General features: G+C 45.8%; 1 protein-coding gene across 2 annotated transcripts in view; it reads left to right on the top strand.

Moving 5' to 3' along the window:
- The first annotated feature begins 3,541 nt into the window (after positions 1-3,541).
- UBE2F (ubiquitin conjugating enzyme E2 F (putative)) overlaps positions 3,542-22,914 on the top strand; it is a 90,143-nt gene continuing 70,770 nt past the window's right edge. The window contains exon 1 of one of the 2 annotated variants that reach the window (XM_031968212.1): positions 3,542-3,721. The gene's annotated coding sequence lies outside the window, so the exon portion shown is untranslated. Of the gene's footprint in view, positions 3,722-6,205; positions 6,370-22,914 lie in introns of those variants that run through there. The other variant, XM_031968213.1, reaches the window with a different exon arrangement.

The raw sequence follows: 22,914 nt of genomic DNA, 5'->3' as shown, positions 1-22,914 counted from the left end.
ATTCCTTGATTCCCGAGCAATGGTCTTTCCTCCATGAGGAGAAGACAAAGACTCAGAACCTGCTTCAGATATTAACTGCAAAGCTCTGGACACTGTGCTATGTTCTTTCTCTCTTCAAATTTTCCTTAAATTTCTTTTGATATTTGACGCTACACCTCTCGAACGACACTCCTTCGTAGATTCCTTCCCCATAACGAAGAAATAATTAAGCAAAACAGATCCAGTCTGACATTATCTATATTCTACTATCTATGGAGGTGAAAAAAAATTATCAACACTCCTACCCCCACTTCAAATTTTCCTAAAATACTCTGCCTGGCTCTCCCTTTTGCCCTCATCACTTCCTACCTTAGATTACATTTATCTGTGTTCACCTATCACTAGCCCCTCTTCAGTAGATAATGAACTCACTGAAAGCAATAAATGTCATTTTAAAATTCATTTTAAAACACTTTAACATAGTGTCTTGCTCATAGGAGCAAAAATTTGGACAGTGTCCAGAGAAAGATAAGTAGGATAGTAAAGGACCTTCAATTTCTCATGATAGCATTAATGGGAGAAAATGGAGGTACAGGGTGTTGACAAACCTTCAGGGAGCCATGATTACTAACTTTAAATATTAGAAAGGGAACTATGGGGAAGATGGATTAGAATTGTGTGTGTGTGTGTGTGTTGGGGGGGGCGGGGGACAGATTCACAAAGAACAAATATTGCCTTGAGAGAAGGACAAAGTAGCCATGAGGAGCGCTGGGAAGTGGGAGGGGCCACCTCAGAAGATTGGGGCTCCTCTTCCTTGGAGAACTTACATCATCATCTCTCTGTTTCAGTATCTTTATCCTCCTTCAGGCCTCGGTCACTTCCTCCATCAAGCTAAAAGAAGCTAAGAGGGGGCTTTTTGCTCAGGATCAGGTGGAATTAGGTGGTCTCTGGGGTCCTTTTCAGCACGGAGACGTTGTGATTCTGAGAGGAATGTATGTTCCAGTGTCTGCTACAACATGAGCTGTTTTTAGGAGATTATTTTCATGTGGTCTGTTCCCATGGATGCACATTGTTTAGTCTACCTAAAGCCACTGCCCAACACCACATTTAAGTTTATTATCTATTTTAACTGCTCGTGAATATTGCTTTTTTTCCTTGTGAAATCTGCCCCACCCCCTGCAGCTAGAATGAATCACACCACCTCCTGAGAATGCAAAAGGACATTTATTTAAGAGAGTGCTAAATATAGAACAGCCATTCAGTGAACGCTCTCCTAAAGAGGTAAAGTGCCTGGAGAGCGTCCAGAAGGAAGCGATCTGGCTGACAAATGACCTTATTTTCACGGCTTATTGCGAGGCTCAAATGAAGTCCTTCAAATGTTTCCAAGGGCTACAGAAAAGTCAGTCAGCAAGAAAACAACTGTGGAACCCCTTCCGATTTTTTAGTTTGGCTTGGGGATCATCCGAATTATGCAAATGACGGTCCCCGTTCCAATGCAGCTATTACAAACTAGGCCCGAGCCAGAAGATCTGAGGCAGAATGGGTCGGGGGTCAGGATCTGAGATTTCACCAGAGCCTGTGCAAACCAGAAAATGCCTTAAAGAATTGCCTGAGAAGTTAAGGGACTTGCCTAGGGTCACATGGCCGGTCAGCTCTTTATGCTCAGTATCTCACTGCCTCTCCTGAGGCAGAATAGTCAGGTAAATAATAATCGGAGAAATCAAGACATGGAGTCGTTCTCACCGGTAGAGCTCAGGGAGCCCAGTGGAGGGAAAAGACTGCTGGATTTGGAGATTATTATTATTATTACTAATAAACAGTATTTCTATAGGGAGCTAGGTGACACAGTGGACAGAACACCGGTCCTGGAGTCAGGCCTGAGTTTCAATCCAACTTTAGAGGCTTACTAGCTGTACGGTTCTGAGCAAGTCATTTCACTTTGCTTCAGTTTTCTTATCTGTAAAATGCAGCAATCCTTCTGCATGGCTTCCGGGGTCACTTCTCCCCGTGCCTCAGTTTCCCCTCTGTAAAAGGCGGCACTCCTTCTGCATGGCTTCCGGGGTCACTTCTCCCCGTGCCTCAGTTTCCTCATCTGTAAAAGGCGGCAGTCCGTCTGCATGGCTTCCAGGGTCACTTCTCCCCGTGCCTCAGTTTCCCCTCTGTAAAAGGCGGCACTCCTTCTGCATGGCTTCCGGGGTCACGTCTCCCCGTGCCTCAGTTTCCCCTCTGTAAAAGGCGGCACTCCTTCTGCATGGCTTCGGTCCCTCCCTTCGTTTCCCTCTGTAAAGGCGGCACTCCTTCTGGCCGGGGTCCTTCCCCCGTGCCTCAGTTTCCCTCGAAAGGCGGCAGTCCTCTGGCTTCGGTCCACTTCTCCCGTGCCTCAGTTTCCCTCTGTAAGGCGGCATCCTTTGGGCTTCGGGTCCCGCTCCCCCGTCCTCGTTCCCCCTCTGAAGGGGCCTCCTTCTGCAGGCTTCGGGGTCCTTCTCCCCCATGCCTCAGTTTCCCCTGTAAGGGCCTCCTTCCAGGCTTCGGGTCCCACTTCTCCCCGTGCCTCAGTTTCCCTCTGTAAAGGGGCATCCTCTGCATGGCTTCGGGTCACTTCTCCCCCGTGCCTCAGTTTCCCTCCTTAAGGCGGCCTCCTTCTGCATGGCTTCCGGGGTCACGTCTCCCCGTGCCTCAGTTTCCTCATCTGTAAAAGGCGGCACTCCTTCTGCATGGCTTCCGGGGTCACTTCTCCCCATGCCTCAGTTTCCCCTCTGTAAAAGGCGGCCTCCTTCTGCTGGCTTCGGGGTCCTTCTCCCCATCCTCAGTTTCCCCTCTGAAAGGCGGCCTCCTTCTGCATGGCTTCGGGGTCACTTCTCGCCTCCTCAGTTTTCCCCTCTAAAGGCGGCCTTCTGCGGCTTCGGGGTCCGTCTCCCCTCCTCAGTTTCCCCTCTGTAAAGGCGGCCTCCGTCTGCTGGCTTTGGCTCTGGCCGTTCTAAAGCACCATTGCTAAGATCTTTGGCAAAGCCTCCGATCGCAGGGGGGGGCGGGCGGAGACAACCTGGGTTCAAAACCCAGCTCCGGCTGCTCAAGGAGCCCCAGCGGAGTCCGCGGTCCGGGGCCCGCGGCCTGCCCGCGCCCCGGGCCCCTCCCCCCGCACCGGCCGCGTGGGGCGGAGGCAGCGCAGCCCGCCCTGAGGCGCCTCTCTCCCTCCCCGGCCCTTCTCGGGGGGCGGGCGGTTAATCTTCCCCTTCCCCTTTCCCAATAAAGGTCTTCCCTGGTGCATCACCGCCGGACCCGGCCTCCGGAAATGGGTTCAGGCGCGTCTCCTGGCGGTGCCCCCTAAGCATCACGGCGACGTCCGGGGCGGGGTCTCCTTCGCCGGGACCACGAAGTATAACCAGTGAGATGAGACGGAAGGGCTAAAGGGGGGATTCGAACCTGGGCTCTCCGACTCCACGTCGAGCTCTTTCCCGCCTCCCTTTTAGTTTCCCCCACCTCAGGTGTGCGAGTGGACGCACTCGGGGAGCGCATAAAGTTCTTGTTTAAAAAAAAAAAGGGAGCGTAGGCGGGAAGGAGGAGGAGCGAACAAGTCGCCGACCAATCAGAGGTGGCTGTCTTCGGTGGCCCCGCCCCTCCGCTTCCGCTTCCGCCTTTGCCGCTGCCGCTGCCTGAGGGGCCGGAGCCGGAGGCCAGTGAGCCAGAGTGCGGCCGCCGCGGATCCAGCGCCGGGGCCGTGGGATGGTGTGGGGCTCCCCAGGTGAGTGGGCGACCTTGCCACCCCTTCTCCGTCCGAGCCCTCGGGGCCTCGTGACCCCCCCGTGGTCCCCCCCCGGTGTGTGACCCTTCCCCGGACGGAGGACCCCAGACACCGCTTCTGGTGCCCCCCTTCCCCGGAGCCTGGGGCCGCCGCGTCTCCTTCCTGCGGCCCCTCAGAGCCCCGCGGACACCCCAACCTGCCTGGGACGTGGGGCTGGCGACTCCGCTCCTCTAACGCCCCCACGGGGCCCCGTCACCCCCGGCTCCCCTCTACGGGCTGCGTCCCCCGTCCCCCCATCCCCCCGGGGCTGCGGCCGTGCCGCCCCTCCTCCCACCCCGTGGTTCCTTCGCTCTACCCCGGGCACCGTGTGACACCCCCGGGACTTCAGGCGGACCCCCTCTCTCTGTCACCTGCATGTGGGGCTGCAGGGCCCCCGGCCTCCCAGGCCCGGCTGCCCCTCCCTTAGAAGGCGGCCCCCCCCTTCCCATCGGAGGCTGCCGCCCCTGCCCGGGGATCTCCCCGCCAGATCTGGCCCCTCCCCCAGCCCGAGGGGCTGTTCCCTGAGCCCCCAGAAGGGCTCCCGAGTGCCGGCCTCTCCCTGCCCTTGGCCTAGGGCGGCCCCCGCCCCCTCCCTCCTCCATGGGTGCCCCCTCCCCCTTCTCCCTCCCCCCTCCCTAGGTGTCCCCTCCCCCCCCTCCCCAGGTCCCCTCCCTCTTCCCCTCCCCCCCCTATGTCCCCTCCCCCTCCCCCCTCCGCAGGTGCCCCCTCCCTCTTCCCCCTCCCCCTCTAGCTGTCCCCTTCCCCCTCCCTAGGTGTCCCCTCCCCCTCCCCCCTCCACAGGTGCCCCCTCCCTTCCCCCCCCCCCCCCCCAATTTCCCCCCCCCCCAGGCCCACCCCGCTCTTCCTCGCCCCCTCCCCCCCCCCCCCCTGGGGTCTCCCGGGGGCTGGGCTCCGGAGGGCCACGGGGCCCAGGGCTCGAGGGGGCCCGGGCAGGAGGGAATCACCCCCTCAGCCTCCGGGGGCCGGGGGGCCACGGGCCCCAGAGCCGAGGAAGGGCTGGCGGCTGGCCTGGGGGGGCTCCACCCTGAGTCCCCAGGGGTCTGGTTGGACTTTCGGGTCGGCGTTGGCCCCGGCCTCTGGCTGGCAGCCCCCCCCCGGATCTCAGACTCAGACTCCCGTCCCAGGCTGCTGCTGCTGCTTCTCCCCGACACATCCGGGGCCTCCTGGCTGGGCCGCAGCCCGGTTTTCTCTGGATGCTCCCCCTCCCCCGCCGGGGACACCTTCCGTCCCTCCCCGGCTTCCTCTGAGTCCTGCCCCGGGGCCTCTGCCCCCCCATCCCCGCAGCCCCTGATTTGGGGACCGGGAGCCCCCTGCGGGCAGGGTCTGTGTCCCAGGCGGAGCCCGGCCCCGGAGCCAGTGTCCTTTCCCCTGGGGGCAAAGGCAGATCTCGGGCATAGGCTCGTCCTATCAATTAGCGTTTAATGGGGGAGGCCAGGAAGGGGGCCCTGGGCTTTCTGGCGCCGGCAGAAGAACCGAGGGCCGAGGGGGGACGGACCAGCATCGAACGGCGTGGTCCCAGGCCCCAGCCAGCCCCACCTCGGAGCCCCCCACTGTGTGCACAGAGTGGTGGCTGAGGGAGCACAGCCGTGAGCCTTTGGTTCTGTCCCCCGAGTCTGTCAGGACGCTCTGGACAGTGAATCCCGGACAGTCTGGGAGAGTTTGGGGGGCGCCTGGACCTCCTGGGGAGGTGGGACTGGGGCTGAGCTTTGAGGGAAGCGCCTTCTGGGCAGGGGGAGGGGAGCTTTGGGAAGGAGTGGGCTTCTCTCCCTGGCTGGCTGCTTGCTGGGGGTGTTGAGGGGTTCTTGACCTTGGGTGGATGGACATGACCCTCGAGGCCCATCCCCTCCACCTCTGGGGAAGAGCCTGGGAAGGGTGTGATGTGACCCCCCCCCCCAGCCAACGGTTATTGGGGCCACGGGAAGTCGTCACCTGCAAGGGAGAGGCCGTTTCTAAGGCACTGGGCACGACCCCTGGCACACGGATGCTATAGAAATGTTGTTAATATTAATAGCTCAGATCCCTGCAATGCTTTGAAGTCCTAGCAGCCTGAGGTAGCAGCTGCATAAATAATGTCCCCGTTTTGCTGGTGAGGAAAGCGATTCTGAGCTGTGACCTTGCCCAAGTTAGACGAGCACTAGGTGTCCTGGGAGGAGCTGGAACAAACCCAGGTGGGGGCCGCAGGGCAATGCTCCTCCTGTTTCCTCCTGCTGGGGGCTCTGAAGGGGCCCCCCCACACCGACCTTTGTTTCTTACAGAAGGCGGTCGCTGGGGGCCGGGGAGGAGGCGGCCCACGGGGTCCCAGGCACAGAGGGAGCTCCTGTAAGGATCCCGAGTCCCGGAGGCTGCCTAGCCGAGCAGGCCCAGGGGAAGCGCGGGGGACACAGTGTTCCACACTTCGCTTTTCCAGCAGTGAAGCGGCTGAGTCGTGTCACTCTGGCTTAACAAGTTGGGTCTGTTAGCAGAGAGCTCCTCCCGGGCCAGAGGGCTGTTCTCTGCCAAGCTGCAGGGGGGCAGGAGAGGGAATCGGTCAGCCTCCGTGGGCCCAGCCTGAGCCTTGGCTCCAAGCACACCTGCTTGTCTACTTCGGGGTGAGCCACTTTCTGATCTGTAAAATGGGAGTAAAAGTGCATTGCAGGGTGGAGGGGAGGGGGCCTTCTCCACTTTGAGCTAGTTTGCTTTGCTGTCTTTCTGTGATTTAGATGGGGAGAATTCAGAAGGATCCCAGTGGGCTTCAAGAAGGGGCTGGGACCTCTGAGAGAGGGAAGCCTCCTAGAAGGGCATTCCCATGAAAATACCACAAGGGATGTTGACTGTTGGTCACCAGCAGGGTCTCCCCCTCCTGTGGTCGTGCTGCCTCGTGCCAGGGGAAAGGGCATATGGGCACCTCTGAATGAGGTGGGGGGCTGCATTCATCCCCGGGTCCAGATGCAAGAAGAGCCTTTTGTGCATCTGCTCCAGACCCTGGTCTGACAACTTGGAAAGGGTTTGGTGCCTGGGCGGGGGCTGGAGGGCCGGGGGAGCACAGGGGTGACTTGGATGTTGTGGAAGATGAGCAGTGGGGACCCTCAGAGATAGCTTGGGAAAGAGAAGGTGGAATAGAGCTTCAGAGGTTTGGAAGACTGTTTGGATAGGAAAGAGAACAGATTTGTCCTGTGGCAAACTAGTCTCTAGTCCAGGCCCTCCCCCCCTCTCAGATGCTCTCTTGTAGTAGCACCATCAAAACTCCTCCAACTACCTTCCATGGAGCCATGAAATTAATCTGGGCCTCAGCCACAGATAGGATTCGGTCTCCTTCTGTTCAGGGCGCTTCAGTGGCTCCTCATAGCTGTTAGGGTCAGGTACAAATTTAGCTTTACATCATCTGGCTCCAGTCTGCTTTTCCCTCCCCTTCACACACTGGACCATGACGCAGCCAGGTCTATCAGCTCTCTTGCCTTTCCATGGTCTGTCCCTGTGCCCGGAACACTCCCTCCTCAGCTGTCTCTGAAACCCAAGTTCCCTTCAAGGCTTCACTCCAGGGCCATCTCTAAGAGGCCTTCCCCCATTGTACCAGATGTTAGTATGTTCTCCCTGCCCTCCTTGATTGGTTGAAGTGATAAGGATTCAGCTAAAATAGAAGGAAAGTGTGTCCTCCCTGCTGGAGCTGTCCAGCAGCTGAACAAAAAGCAGCAAGTTCATAAGCCTTCAGTTCCTGGAAATAGTGAGCTTTCAACTAGGTGACCATTGGTCAGGGGCTTCACAGGCTAGAGAGGAGGCTGAGAGGGATAGATGCTGAAATTCTGACTTGCCCAATACTGGCCTTGGAGGGAGAAGTGCTGAGTCAAAAGCCCGTTTCTGTCACTTCTTTACTGAGACTATGAGTAATTCTTGCCTTTCTGATCCTCATTCCTGTTCCTAAGATGGGGGAACTACCCCCATTTGGGCTCAAAGGCCTCAAAAAGTTGCTTTGTTGAATGTCAGATTACACATAAATAATCTTATTTCTCCTCCTTGCTTTTGCCACTCCCACTACTCAGTCTGACAAGCCTGAATCCTGACCGTCCCATCTGGAGCAGCTTCTAGATGCATCTTCTGGCCTCCGTGGCCCACCCTATATACGTTTGCAGATCAGTCTTCCCAGCGATAATGGCTTTGATCCCACTCAGATGTGCAGAAATTTTTCATTACCTGTAGAATAAAATCCAAGCCCTTTAGCCTGACATCTGCTTTTTCAGTTTTATCTCACAACTCCACATATGCTCCCCCATCTACCTATCCTTCAAGGCCTTGCTTAAAATGCTGCCTCTTCCATGAAACCTTGTTTGATTTCCTGAGCCAGCAGTGATCATTTCCACTTTTGAATCCTCAGTGTGTGGTTTTTGATTCCTCTTCTATTTGTGCATCATCTTTTAGTTTTTATTTGATCTCCTAGCCTGGATTATAAATTTGATGGCAGGTATCTTTTGAATGTTTCTATCTCCCTCAGCTCTTGCATATACAAGCTGCCTTGTGTTTGTTGAGTAAATGAATACTTTCTCTATTCTGAACAATAGAATTCTGATGAAATTGTGATGTAGCTTTAGAATGTCAAGAGCACCTTATTTAGCACTTTTAATTCTATTCCAAGTAAATATTGCCAACTGATGGTGATGGAAGAAGCAGGAGAGCAGATAGGGGAAGATAGGGACAATTCAGAAATCCTTTGATTTAGCAGCTTTTTGTTCTATCAGGAAGTCTCAAAAGTTTCTGCTAAATGTCTTTTGCCCCTGGTCACCTGTAACACAAGACCTTTTCCTGATTCCATTATCAGTGCCTCATGTTTATTATGCATATTTGTACATATTTTCTCTGTGAATAGAATATAAGTTTTTAGGTCAAGGACAATTTCTTTTTTTTTTTCTACATATCTCCAAATTAAGCACATGTTAGGTTTAAATCCTTGTTTGATAGATAGCAAGGGGTTTTGTCTTCCAAGTGATGGAGTAGAAATTGAGTGGGCACCAATTAGAGATTAAAAATTGCTATGGAAAAGTTGATAAAAGTAGATGATTGCCATAATAATGATCTAAAGTTGACAATTAAAATCATTTTGAGGAGTTTAAAATTTCCTAGGGTCTTGGGCAGCGAGGTAGCACTGCAATGGATAGAGCATGGGCCTGGAGTCAGAAAACCTGAGTTCAGAGCAGTCTCAGATACTAGATGTGTGACTGGGCAAATCCCTTAATTCTGTTTGCTTCCGTTTCCTTATCTGTCAAATGAACTAAAAAAGGAAATGGCCAACCGTTATCTTTGCCAAGTAAAACCCAAACACCCAAAAGGGGTGAAGAGTTAGACATAATTGAAAATGACCAAAGATCTCTAGCATTTGAATGTCCACTTAAACTTGTAGCTTTATTGATATTAAGCTAATCACTTAACTTCCTGAGTCTTAGGTCCCTCATCTGTAAAATGGGGATAAAACTTGCCCGCGTGTCTCCTAAGAACCAAGTCCTCCTGACTCTGTCCAGCTCTCCAGGCTCCTTTATGGGTTATTGTGAAGAAAACAGTCTCTAAACCTAAACGTCCTTGATAGGATTGTGGATTTGATCTGGAAAGGACCCCAGGAGCCATTGAATTCAACATAATTTTTTTGACGGGAGGAGGCTGAAGCCCCTAAAGATTGTCAGTCCAACGTCACCCAGGCAGGAAGAAGATGAGCCGTTAGTGGATTCATAGGATTTTAGAACTGGCAGGGGTGTTAGTTTGAACTCATGTCCCAGAACTGGAGACTGTGGTGAGGAACCTGCAGAGCTAGTAGGAGGCAGGTAGAGGATTTCATCCCAGATCTCTGCCCTTAATTTTCCCAACTGGAGAAAACTGAGTCCCTGAGAAGCAAAGTGGTGCCCAGGGAGCTACAAACTCCCAAGGGAGAGTGGATGTCCGAGGCCTTGTCAACCTGAGAACCTGAGCACTTTCAGGCTCATGGTCCCAAGCTGGGAGGGACCTCCAAGTCCCAGCCTATCCCCTCCTTTCACCAGTAAGGAAACTGAGGTCCAGAGCAGTGAAGTCATTCGTCCAGGATAGCAGACCAAGTCAGAGGCAGGCCTCCCTGACTTCCAAGTGCAGGGTACTTCCCACTGCTCCACACTGCCTCTGGTCTCTGTCTTCTAAGAGTAGCAAACAGAAACTGAATGAATATCATTGTGTTCTCATCAAGTAAAGTCAAGATAAAATAATAGCAACATGGAGCAGCAGCTTTCTGTTCTGCCAAGGGCTTTCTTCATCATTTAACATGGCTCGCTTAATGAGGGAAATTTCAGAGAGTGCAATTCCAGCTATTTAAGGGAATAGTTAATAATTAAACTGTTCCTAAGTGGAGTGGGCTTTTCCGGAAAGGGGTGGACGCCCTGTCTCTGGAAATCTGCAAGCAGGCTAGAGGCCTCCTTCGAGGCTCTGCTGGGGACTTGACTCCTCAAGGCCTTCATGGGAGATTCTGTGCATAGTGGGGATAGGTCAGGTCATCCTTGTGTTTTCTCACGGGCAGAGACCATGATTCCTCCTGCTGACCCCGGACCAGCTGTGTGATTCTGGAAAACCCATTACCTTCTCTGCTCTCAACTCATCAGCCAAAGTTGTTGAGCAAGTCAGATGAGTTAATATTTCTTACACACTTTATAAATGTTCACTCTTGTTAGGATGAGTTCAGCCCCGCCCTCCTCCCTTTGGCAGGGGTGACTCAGATTTTATTAGGCTTTTTCTACCTGTGGTTGAGCAGAAACTATAGCAGCAGGAGCCCTGTCCACTTATGTAATAGAGCAAATCAATAAAAATTAAAATTTAAAAAAAAATCAGAATGGAGCCAATCAGTTCATGCCTGAAGAGCAACTGGGAACTTCTTGAGAGTAGGGTCATTTCTTTTGCCTTTTTTTTTTTTTTTTTTCCCCTTTTGTAGTACTTGGCCCAGGCTCTAGTAAGTGCTTAATAAATGCTTCTTGGCTCTACCTGACTAATGGATTATGGTTTTGAATGAATTTATTCCATTTTCCTCTGACTTCATCTTTCTGAATAGTGCTTTAATCACATCATCTGGAGATGTTCCTTTAAAAAGGCTGGGCTTCGTTTTGAAGTGAGAGAAGTATACCATATCTTCCAGTTCCCCTCAGCACAATGCCTCTGAAGCCATGATTGGTGAGCCACTGTTGTTCTAGCATGAGGGGTTATAGTAATAAGAGAAAAAAATGACCATAATTTTGGTTTTGTCACTAATAATTTACATGAGATATTTTATAAAACTCAATCCTTACCTCTTTAATGCCTCATCAGAAATCCTTAAATTCAGTATTTATTTTCATGTTCTTATCTGTCCAAAGTGTTCTTTTGGATCTTTGGGTCTTTAAAAAATGGTCCGCAGACAACATTTTGTAAAACATTGCCAATAAGGAAGTAAAATGGCTCTATATTGGAAATGACAAGAATCATTTCTAGTATAACTACTTTCACTCTTTCCTCTTTTTATTCTGTCTCTGCATCTCTATTTGTCTGTCTGTCTCTCTTCCTCTTTTTCTTTTTTCTCCTTCAATCTCTCTCTCTGTCTCCTTCCCAAACTCTCTGTCTCTTAAATCTTTATTAGTGGTTTTTTTTTTAAGTCTGTCACTTCCCAAAGAAACTATCCTTGCTGCTCTTCTCTCTCCCAGCAAACAAAAAAGTACAGCTACAACATAATTACACATTCCCTGCATTGTTATATTTGCCTGAAAACATGCCTTGTTCCTCACTTGTAGTCTATCTCCTGTCTATTGAAAAAAATGAGACGAGCGTATAGATGGCCCCTTGAAGTCACAGTTGTCACTGCATCGATCAGAAACTTGATATCATTTTGTGTCATTTCCATTTTCATTACTTAGGTCTTTGCTTATCCTGGTTCTGCTTATCCCATTGTGCATCACTGAATGTGTCACTGAATTTTTCAAATTTAATATTTCCTTTTTTTTGGTTTGGTTTGGCTTTGTTTTTGCTGAGGCAATTGGGGTTAAGTGACTTGCTCAGGGTCACAAAGCCAGGAAGTGTTAGGTGTCTGAGGTCAAATTTGAACTCAGATCCTCCTGACTTCAGGGCTGGTGCTTTATCTACTGAGCCACCTAGCTGCCCCTGAAATTTAGTATTTCTTGTAGCAAAATATTTTGTTATATTCAGATGTTAGAATTTATTTAGCTGATTTGTATAGTGGATGCCAAAGTGGAAAATTACATACGTAGTTTCAGTTCTTTCCTCTCGCAGATAATACTGCTGTAAACATTTTTTGTAAACATGGAATATTTGTCTCTGAACTTTTTTTTTGATGCTCCCACAATTTATTTATTATATCACCATTTATATGTAGATTATGTATATGTATATATTTATTATTATAGCTTTTTATTTACAAGATATATACGTAATTGCAAAACCTTTTGTTCCAACTTTTCCCCTCCTTCCCCCCCAGCCCCTCTCCCAGATGGCAGGTTGACCAATACGTGTTAAATATATTAAAGTATAAGTTAAATACAATATAAGTATACATGTCCAAACAGTTATTTTGCCATACAAAAAGAATCGGACTCTGAAATAGTGTACAATTAGCCTGTGAAGGAAATCCAAAATGAGGTGGACAAAAATAGAGGGATTGGGAATTCTATGTAATGGTTCAAAGTCATCTCCCAGAGTTCTTTCGCTGGGTGTATGTAGCTGGTTCAGTTCATTACTGCTCTATTGGAACCGATTTGGTTCATCTCATTGTTGAAGACGGCCATCGGAATTGAACATCATATAGTATTGTTGTTGAAGTACATAATGATCTCCTGGTCCTTGTCTCTGAACTTCTTGAAGATACATGCCTAATAATGGGACTAATGAGTCAGTGAGTACAGTACATACAGTTTTGTGTCATTTTTAGTATGCTTCTGAATTGTTTACCAGAACAGTTGAACCACATTCACAGTTGTGCTATCTGTGTGCCTATCTTCCCACAGCACCTCCAACAATGATCATTTTTGTCTTTTGCCCTTTTGGTCCATTCAGTGGGTGTGAAGTCAAACTTCAAAACTGTTTTAATTTGCATTCGTCTTAGTGATTTGGAGAATTATTTGATGCAGATGTTGATAGATTATATTTCTTTTTTTTTGGATAACTTAAATTTAGATTTTGTCTCTGATACATACTGTGTGACCCTAGACAAAGCATGTAGCCCTAGACAATTATCTAATATTGTAGTTGTAGAAGGAGGTCCTGAGGTAAATTAGTAGAAGGTTTCGTTACCTGGATTTCATCAAATGAATGATGTCATTGGTCTGACTAAAATAGTTAGAAAGAAAGAAAACTAGCTCTACATGGCCAAAGGCTTCTGTTTTTATATGATATAATTTTAAATGGCATTTATATGATAAATATGCTAAATGATAGCATCAAGTCTGATATGGTTTAGAGAGAATTTTAACATGGTTTCTAAGAAGTTTTTTTTTTTTTTTCGTTTTACAATTCCCCTAATCCTATCTGCATTGATTTTCTTATAAAAGCATTTTAATTTTATGTAATCAGAAAGTTCCTTTATTTTGGGTTATAATTCTGTTATCCAATTTTGTTCCATACTTCCCACTCAAAAAACAATTGTCCTTGGTAGACAAGAAAGAAAACACTGAGATGAATACTTTCCCCTTTCTCCATCTATTTTTATCAAGACTAAGTAATAGTCTTATCCTGGCTTTGATCTTGCCCCTAAAGTGGCTTTAAAAAGCCCTTTTCCTTGTCCTTAGCATTTATAACAATTCTCATTTCATTTAAAGCATTCTGATATTGTTTCACTTAAGCCCACAGGGATCTCTGCTATTTGTCTATATTTATATTTAATCAGTTGTCCTTGCTTCTTTTTTCCATTTATTTCCTCTTTAGAATTTTAGCTGGTGAATGAATTCCCTATGTACCAATATCTGGTCCATCTTTCATTGGAATTACTCATATTTATATTACAGTTTTTTTCTTGAAAAATCTCATCCCTTTTAAGTCAGTTTCCCCTGTAATATTTTAGATGTCTTGCTTATCCTTTCTCTGAATTTAAAATCTGTTGTGTCAAAATCTAGGGTACATATCACATTATTCCATATTTTCTTGGTCTTATTGATCACAAATATTAAGACGAGATGATTATTTTCTCCAAAAATTTCAGTGATTTGTACCTCTGCAACTAGTTTTTCTTCCTTTAATGGTCATAATCATTCCAGAACAGTTCCCCTCACTGCTTCTTCCAGTTTTGGGAGAATGTTGTTATCATCAAGCAAATTGGTGATTTGGCTATTGTTCTGTTTTTACCAGAAACAGAATTGCAAATAGTTGAAATCAAATTTCCGTCCCTGCCAGCTTTGAAACTTCTGAAACTCATTTATTCATTTCCAATTTTAGTCTGGCCTTTAGCAGAGGTTGGCAAACTACGGCTTCTGGGCCAGATCCTACCTAGCATCTGTTTTTGTATAGTCCACGAGCTAAAAATGGTCTTTCTGTACAAAAATATTAATTTTCCAGCCTCTAATCCAGTGGTTCTCAAACTTTTGTTCTCAGTATCTTCATGTTGTTTAAAAAAAAAACTATCGAGGATCTGTTCAAAGAGTTTTTGTTCACATGGGTTATATTTATAGCTATTTACTATATTAGAAATAAAAAATAATTTTGAATTTGTAGACCCTCTGGAAGGGTTTCAGAGATCCCAACAATTCTTTGAACTACACTTTGAAGACCACTGCTAATCTGTACCCTAATCTTCTTTCCTATTTCTCCTTCCATTGATCTTTCCCCAAATATTCTTTACCATGTTTCAGTCTGGTGTGGGTACTTTGTAATAGTGTATTTCTTCCTCATAAACCATGTGATTCTGATGCCTTTTTATGTGCTCTTGTGGCCATATCCTGGTCATGAGAAAAAACCTGCACATTTTCAATATTATCAGACCTTGGAATTACTTTATGTTAAAAGCTCTAGTTTGTTTTGCTTGTGACCCACATCCTGTGAAATCTGACTCTCCTCCTGAATGTTGTCTTCTTGCTCACGCTTCGGTCTTGATGACTCCTCTGATAACCCAGACTGCCATGGATGCTTCTCTGATGGCTGGCTTACGAATTACATGTGGCAGGTTTTTTTTTTTCCTTTCCGCTTCCATTCCATCTCCAGGAAAACAGACTTTAACTGATTCTCAAACTCATCTCCATTCCTGACTGTGAATTCCTCATTCACGTTTCTGAAGTCTCAGCCCATAATCTATATCCTGTTAGCTGTTTACTTCCCAGTCTAGTTTTCTTTTCTAGAATGCTAACTTTTAACTGATAGAAAGGATTTATGTACCACTCATGTCCCTAAGAGTTCATTTAACTATAGAGACATAATTGGGTGAAAGTTATAAGAAAAAAGCTTTTAGCTCAACATTGGGAAAAACTTACAGACAATTGGAACTGTTCAAAATGAAAAATGCTTTCTTTGTTGTAGTGAGTTGCCCATCACTGGAAGTATTCAGGCAGTGAGCCATGCTTTGTACATTTGTCAGGGATTTTGTAGATGGGAGTCCTGTTTCAGCTATGCCTTGGACTAGCTGGCCTGAGATCAGCACTCCTCCAGACCATGCATGACACACAGCTGACCTCAGGCCAGAGCATAACTTCTCATTCCATCCAGTGTTCCCCTGGGCCATCTTACCATCTGTCCTTTGCATGTAGTCCCCCAGTCACCTTTTATTGAATTCTCCTCTGTGACTGACATTACAACTGAGTCAGCATTTCGAATAATAGAATACAGACATTTCGAACACATACCAACTTTTAAATTCAGAACTAATATGTTTAATCTTGTTACTTGGAACTGTTGTGGTCGGCCCAAAGAAAAGTTGTGCATACTCTGCTATCATTAAGTCATAGCTATTCAGGTCTGGGCAGTAAAAGGGACACTGAGTGAATGCGTGGTGGGGATGTGGTGATTCTATCTCTGAAGCCAAATTTGGTTTATACATTTAAGGCAGAAGCAGTGGTGGCCATCCAGTTGTAGTTTACATATGAATTATAGAAGAGACATGCTATTTACAGTAATTTTTATGGGCTCTTTGCATCTCCAAATGAGCTTTGCCCCAGTCTCACTGGCCTGGTGGCATTGACCTGGTTTTGCCATATTCAGAAAAGCTGACTGAGTAGCCCTTCCCAAATGATTCAGCAAAGAGAAAATAGTTTCAAGCATAAGATGAATTGAAAATGAACTTGTAACCTTTATAAGGATACCCTCCCAGTTTTCACTTCCTCCCATCTTGGATTTGTGTAATTGATTTATTTTAACTCAAGTGTAAACTATAATTCTGCATAGACTGGAGGATTCTTTGAAAATGGCCCCAACCCACTTGTTCAGCCTTTCCCCCCCTCATTTCTTGCCTTTATACTGCTACATCCAGCCAAATGGAACTACTGGCTCTTCTCTAAAGTCCTGTATTTTCCATCCCAGAACTAATAAAAGCTGCCCTCCCTTCGCATCTTGAGCTCTCACTCTGGTCTCATCCCTGGCCTTTGAAGCTCTTCCCCTTCTCTTCTTTAGGACCTTGCTCAGGAGCCATTTCTTCCAGCAAGATCTTCCCCAAACTTCTGCTACCTTGAGAGTGATCCTTCCTTCCTGCAGGCTCTCCTCAAGTTTTCCTGGAACACTAGAAGATCCTTTTGTCCTATCATGTCCTACTTTGTCTCATTCTTATTTATGTTAGTCAGTAAACATTTATTAAGTGCACTGTGCTGAGTATTGAAATACAGAGAAAGGCAAGGACTTCCCATTGGGATGAAGCTAACACGAAACTGCTGGTTGTTGTTGTCCTTGCTGGAAGGGGACCAGAGGAACATCATTCTGCTGTTGGAATCGAGGTGCAATCTGTCCAGCTGTGGCCGAGCAGGCCGGCATGAGCTCAGAATGCTCTGTCACAAGGCAGGCATAAGGCATCCAACGGACACTTGGAGTGGACGTGTCTCAGCGTGTGCATCTTGCGTTTCCTTGGAGCTGCTACGTGGAGTTTGCTCATGGAGCTCGGTGCCCTATGTGTTATGCTGAGCAGTCCTGGGCCAGCATCTCCTGTGGTTCACAATTGATTCCAGAGTTCTTCAAAGAGACCTTGAGAGGGTCCTTGGATCACTTCTTCTGAGCTCCCTGTGTGAATTATCTGTAAAATAGTCCTTTAGGCAAATGTTTGGCAAATGTGTTTGGCATTCAGACAGTGTGGGCAGCCCAAGAGAGTTGTGCTCTCTGCAGTAGAGTCTGAATGCTTGCCACTTTACCACGAGAAAGGCCCTCACTGTCTGGGATCACAGGCTTATAACAATGAAGTCAGCCCAGTGGCTCTTTAGACTTTCAGTTTAGTAGGCAGCCTCATATCTCTTCTCTCCCACACTTTCCTTTGGAGCTAGCTCTGGCATATTTATGTGTAAATCACTTGAAAGTACACTGCCAAGATAAGTGAATTTTTCTGCAGGATTAACAATTCCTCCATTTGCTATGGCCAGTACTGTGTATGAGTGGTTTGTCTCAGTTGGTGGAGAACCTCTGTTTTTTTGGTGTTGATTGTCAGGCCAAAATTTGCACAAGCAGCAGAGAATCAAACTCTTCTCTGTCGCATCTCAGCCTCAGAGGCTGCATTGAGTTCTCAGTCATCTGCAAACAAAACGGCACCAACTTTTTCCACTTTCATCTTGGCTTGTAGCCTTCTCAAAGTAAATAATTTACTGGGAGTGCAGAAGCTGACCTTGATGCCATTTCCATCCTTGTTGAAAACATCCAACAATGGCACTGAAAATATCATGCTAAAATGCATGGGAACGAGCACACAGCCCGGCTTCACTCCCTTGGTGACTAGGAAAGCATGAAAGCCTCGTTCTTTGGCATATGCAAGCATCAGTCACAAAACTAGCATACAGAACTGATGAACTTCTCTGGGCAGCCATGTTTGCCATATTATGCCGTTTTGCCATAATCCTCCACGATCCCTCAAGACTGACAGTACCAAAGGCCTTGGTCAGATCAGTGAACGTGATTTGTGAACTTTTCCCCTGTTCTTAGCATTTCTGAAATTGTTCGGCCATATCAGCTGTTCCCATCCTGGCTCTCAGGTAGCTGACTATCTTTCAGGTGAAAGGTTAGTCAGTTAAAGCAGACTCTGACAAGAATCAGGCTCTCATTGTCACAGGAAGCCTGTTTTCTGTTTCTTTATAAAGATTTACAGACACCTTCTCAAACTCTTGGAGGATAACCTCCTCTTTCCATATAATCTGGAAGATTTCAGTCAGCTTTTATGTAAATAGTGGGCCCCTCTGCCTTGTAAATCTCACAGTTGGAGTAGAATCAGGAGCAGGTGCCTTGCCTCACAAGCGGAGACTAATGATGTCCAAAACCTGTTCTTCGGTTGGAAGTTTGGCTTGAGGGATTGACTTGTATTTGAGTATGTGATTAGTGACTTCAGCATTGGTTGGTGATAGTCTGTTGAGAACAGGATGGAAGTGTTCAGCCTATCTTTCCAGGAGCATTATCCTTATCACAAATCAGTGTGGCTCCATTAGCACTGAGTAGTCGAGTGCAACATAGATCTTTGGCCCATAAATAGCCTTTAGGACATGATAAAAGCACTTTGGATTGTTACTATCAGTAAAACTGTACTTCATCTGCTTTCCACTGAGTCAGGAATCCTGCCTCTCTCTGAGCATCACTTGCACTTTACTTTTGATGGAGTTAAGCACTGCCTCCTTAGAGATGGATGAATTATTCTACTAGTAAGCCCTGTGGAGTTCTTGTTTCTCATGTAGCAGCTCCTGAATTTTCTCATTATTTTCATTAAACCAATCTTGATGTTTGCAAGTGTTCTGTCCCAGATGAATAAATGTGGTGCTTCACATCAAATTTCTGAAAACTGTCCACTCTGTTTCTGCTCCATTGTTGTCCACCATGTGTCCTCTTAGCTTCCCCTCCAAATCAGCAGCAAACTATTTGAGCAGATCTCATATATTAAGTCTTGTAGGAGTCTTCTTGCCTTGGGGCTGCTGCTTTTGTTGAATGCCAGTGTTTCACTTAGAACGAATAAGTCTATGATTGGTCCAGCACTCTGTACTACATGTCACTTTGTCACTCTCACATCCTGTCTGTCTCTCCTCCCTATGGTGACATAATCTATTAAATGCTAATGTCTCCTACAAGGGTGCATCCAGGTAGTTGTATTTAGGTTAATGGAATTCAGTGTTGGTGAGGAAGTCATGAGATGCACAGGTCTGAAGTAGTAAGTGACTGTTGCAGTTTCCAACTCCATCCTCCCAAGGACTCTTTGCCATGTCTGATTATCTGTTCCTACTTGGTGGAAATCTCCCAGAATTGCAAGCTTGTCCTTTTCTGACACATGACAGTCTCCGAGTGTTCACAAGATTTTTCTTTGACCTCATCAAGGTTTGTCATGATAGAAGCATAGTCACTGATGGTGACGTGGCACTTTCCCACAAATGGCAATCAATTGTTATGAGCCTGTTATTCGCTCCTTTTGTGAGACATGCAAGCTTGTAGATTAGTTTTGATTGCAAAGCCTACACCAACTTTATGGGCGCTCCCCATCAGTATGACTATTCCAGAAAAATGTGTCTCCAACTCCAACAAGAAGTAAGCTGGCCTTTGTTTGCCAGCCTCGTTTCCCTCAGGGCTGCTATTTGGATATGGAAACCTGTGTTCTCTTGCAACGAGAACTGTCCAACTTTCAGTTCTGCTGAATTTCTTATTGTCTATTAAGCATGCACACATTCCACAACCCAGTGGTGAGTAGAATCATCTTTGCAAAAATTTTTATATATTTTTTTGTGTTTCAGTCACAGAGTAGGGTCCCTACCTGCTGTGGATAGCAGGCCAGGGTTAGGTTAGGTGAAATTTTTAAAGTATCTTTTCTAGCTCTTTCCTTACACTAGGAAGTAAGCAGTGCATCCTTTAAAAAAAAAAAAAAAAAAAAAAGGAAGGGAGCAGTTCTGATACTTGGAAGACTGCTGAATCCCATTGCTGCTTCAGTCCAGTGAGAGAAAATCCTGTGGCCTATGTGGCCTGTGTGCAGGGTTGTAACTACCGCACCCACGGTAACCATCCCTGCTGCTTCATCCCTTAGCTGTTGCCCCAGGACTTTGAGGTAGGTAAAAACAGTACATTGATATGGATGATCTCTTTTCAGTCTTGCATAAATTGGATTTATGTGAGCCTTCACAAAGACGTTGGACTCCCTTTTTCAGAATGCATGGAGTCCAGTGGAAGACAGAAGCCAAGTGACTGGTGATCGTGCAGGATGTAGTAGATTACCTTGGTATCTTTGAGGTCTGACCAAGTTCCAAGCGCTCCACAGCACCTGATTCTACCACTTGTGGAAGAAATTACTTGCATCCACCTATTCTACTGGAGAAGTTTTCATTTGTGGGGGGTAGACACCCTACTCACCCACCAATGGATTTGAAGTCCCTTGGTTACCTTCAACCAATTTAGCCAGTCTCCTAAAATGGTTTACCAAGATGTGGCTGCTTCACAGCCTTCTGGTGCTGTTTCACAGCACAAGTGAGTGCTGAGTGGCAGATGGACCCCAAAAGTGAAGGAGCAGCCCTCCCACCAGAGGTGCAAGTCTTCTCAACAACCACATATCCCAACATGAAAAGCTAGCTAGCTGTAAAATATATAGAGAACAGACAAAGTAATTCGAGAGAAGGCAATAACAGTGGGGGAGAACTGGGAAGAACCCCCTGTAGAAAGTGGGACTTGAACAGACCTTTTTGGGTTTTGTTTTGTTTTTTAAAGCTTTTTATTTTCAAAATATATGCACAGTTTTCAACATTCACCATTGCAAAATCTTGTGTTCCAAATTTTTTTCTCCTTCCCTTCCCCTACCTTTGTACTTTGATGGCAATTAATCTAATATATGTTAAACATGAGCTGCCCTTTAAAAAAATTTTTTAATTGATATTTCCTGTTTCTTACATCATTGTAGTTATCCAAATACCCTGCCCCGTCTTCCTCTCTGAGAGCCATCCCATATAACAAATAGTGTTTTTTATAAAGGAAAAAATTCAATACAATTAAGTACGTTGAAAAAGTTCAAAACCATGCATAATATACAATACTTGTGGAACTCCATCTTCTTGAAGGAATAAGTTGGGGGTATCTTCTCATGTCTTCATTTGAGTCTTGCTTAATATTTAACATTTTGGTGTGTTATTCTTTTCACTTATGTTCTGTGTATTCATGAAAAACTATGAATATTATTTTCTTGGCTCTGCCAACTTCACTTCACATTAATTCATATCGATCTTTCCATACTTATTTGTATTCATCCTACACATTATTTCTTATAGCACAAGAATATTCCATTATTGTATTTAGATCATTATACCACAATTTATTTAATCATTCTTCAGTTGATGGACATCTACTTTGATTCCAATTCTTGGTTATCCTAAAAAGTGCCACTATGAAGATTTTGGTGAATATGGGAACGATTTTTAATCAGTGGCTTCCTTGGAGTTTAAGTCCAGTAATGGAGTCTCTGATTCAAAATGTATGAACACTTTATAGTCACTTTATTTATATAATTCCAAATTGTTTTCCGTAATGGTTATACCATTTCACAGCTCTACCAACAATGTACTAGCATATTCTATCTTCTCACACCGCCTCCAACATTGACTGCCACCATTTTTGCCAATTTGCAAGGTGAGAGATGAAATTGAGTTGTTTTAACTTGCATTTCTTCTATTATTAATGATAAGGAGCATTTTTTCATGTTGTCAACACTTTGCAATTCTTCTTTTGAGAATTTTTTGTTCATATCCATTGAGTATCATCTATTGTGAGAAGTCTCTCAGTCTTGTACTTGGTACATGAACATATACATTTAAATATATTTAACAGTTTATGTATCTTAGGAATAGAACTTTCGTTGGAGGGGATGCGGGAAAACTGGGACATTGATGCATTGTTGGTGGAGTTGTGAACGAATCCAACCATTTTGGAGAATAGTTTGGAACTATGCTCAAAAAGTTATCAAACTGTGCATACCCTTTGATCCAGAAGTGTTACTACTGGGATTATATCCCAAAGAGATTATAAAGAAGGGAAAGGGACCTGTATGTGCACGAATGTTTGTGGCAGCCCTTTTTGTAGTGGCTAGAAACTGGAAACTGAATGGATGTCCATCAGTTGGAGAATGGCTGAATAAATTGTGGTATATGAATATTATGGAATATTACTGTTCTGTAAGAAATGACCAACAGGATGATTTCAGAAAGGCCTGGAGAGACTTACATGAACTGATGCTGAGTGAAATGAGCAGGACCAGGAGATCATTATATACTTCAACAACAATACTATATGATGACTAGTTCTGATGGACCTGGCCATCCTCAGCAATGAGATCAACCATATCATTTCCAATAGAGCAGTAATGAACTGAACCAGCTATGCCCAGAGAAAGAACTCTGGGAGATGACTAAAAACCATTACATTGAATTCCCAATCCCTCTATTTATGCCCACCTGCATTTTTGATTTCCTTCACAAGCTAATTGTACAAGATTTCAGAGTCTGATTCTTTTTGTACAGCAAAATAACATTTTGGTCATGTATACTTATTGTGTATCTAATTTATATTTTAATGTACTTAACATCTACTGGTCATCCTACCATCTGGGGGAGGGGGGGGGGTAAGAGGTGAAAAATTGGAACAAGAGGTTTGGCAATTGTTAATGCTGTAAAGTTACCCATGCATATGTCCTGTAAATAAAAGGCTATTAAATTGAAAAAAAAAAAAAAAAAAAAAAGGAATAGAATCTTCATCAGAGAAATTTGATCCAAAAAAATTTTTTTTCCTCATCAACCACTTCCTTTCTTATTCGAGCTACATTAATTTTGTCTGTTCAGATACTTTTTTGTTTCAAGTAGTCATGGTTTATCAATTTTATTTTTTGTAATTGCTTCTATAACTTGTTGAGTTAAGAATATATCTCTTGAGGCAACTAGATGGTGTAGTGGTTAGAGCACCAGCCCTGAAGTCAGGAGTACCTGAGTTCAAATCTGGCCTTAGACACTTAATTACTTCCTAGCTGTGTGACCTTGGGCAAGTCACTTAGCCTCAATTGCCTC

Source organism: Sarcophilus harrisii, chromosome 4 (genome assembly GCF_902635505.1).
Source record: "Sarcophilus harrisii chromosome 4, mSarHar1.11, whole genome shotgun sequence".
Classification (NCBI taxonomy): domain Eukaryota; kingdom Metazoa; phylum Chordata; class Mammalia; order Dasyuromorphia; family Dasyuridae; genus Sarcophilus; species Sarcophilus harrisii.
This window is presented reverse-complemented; position numbering and strand designations above follow the sequence as displayed.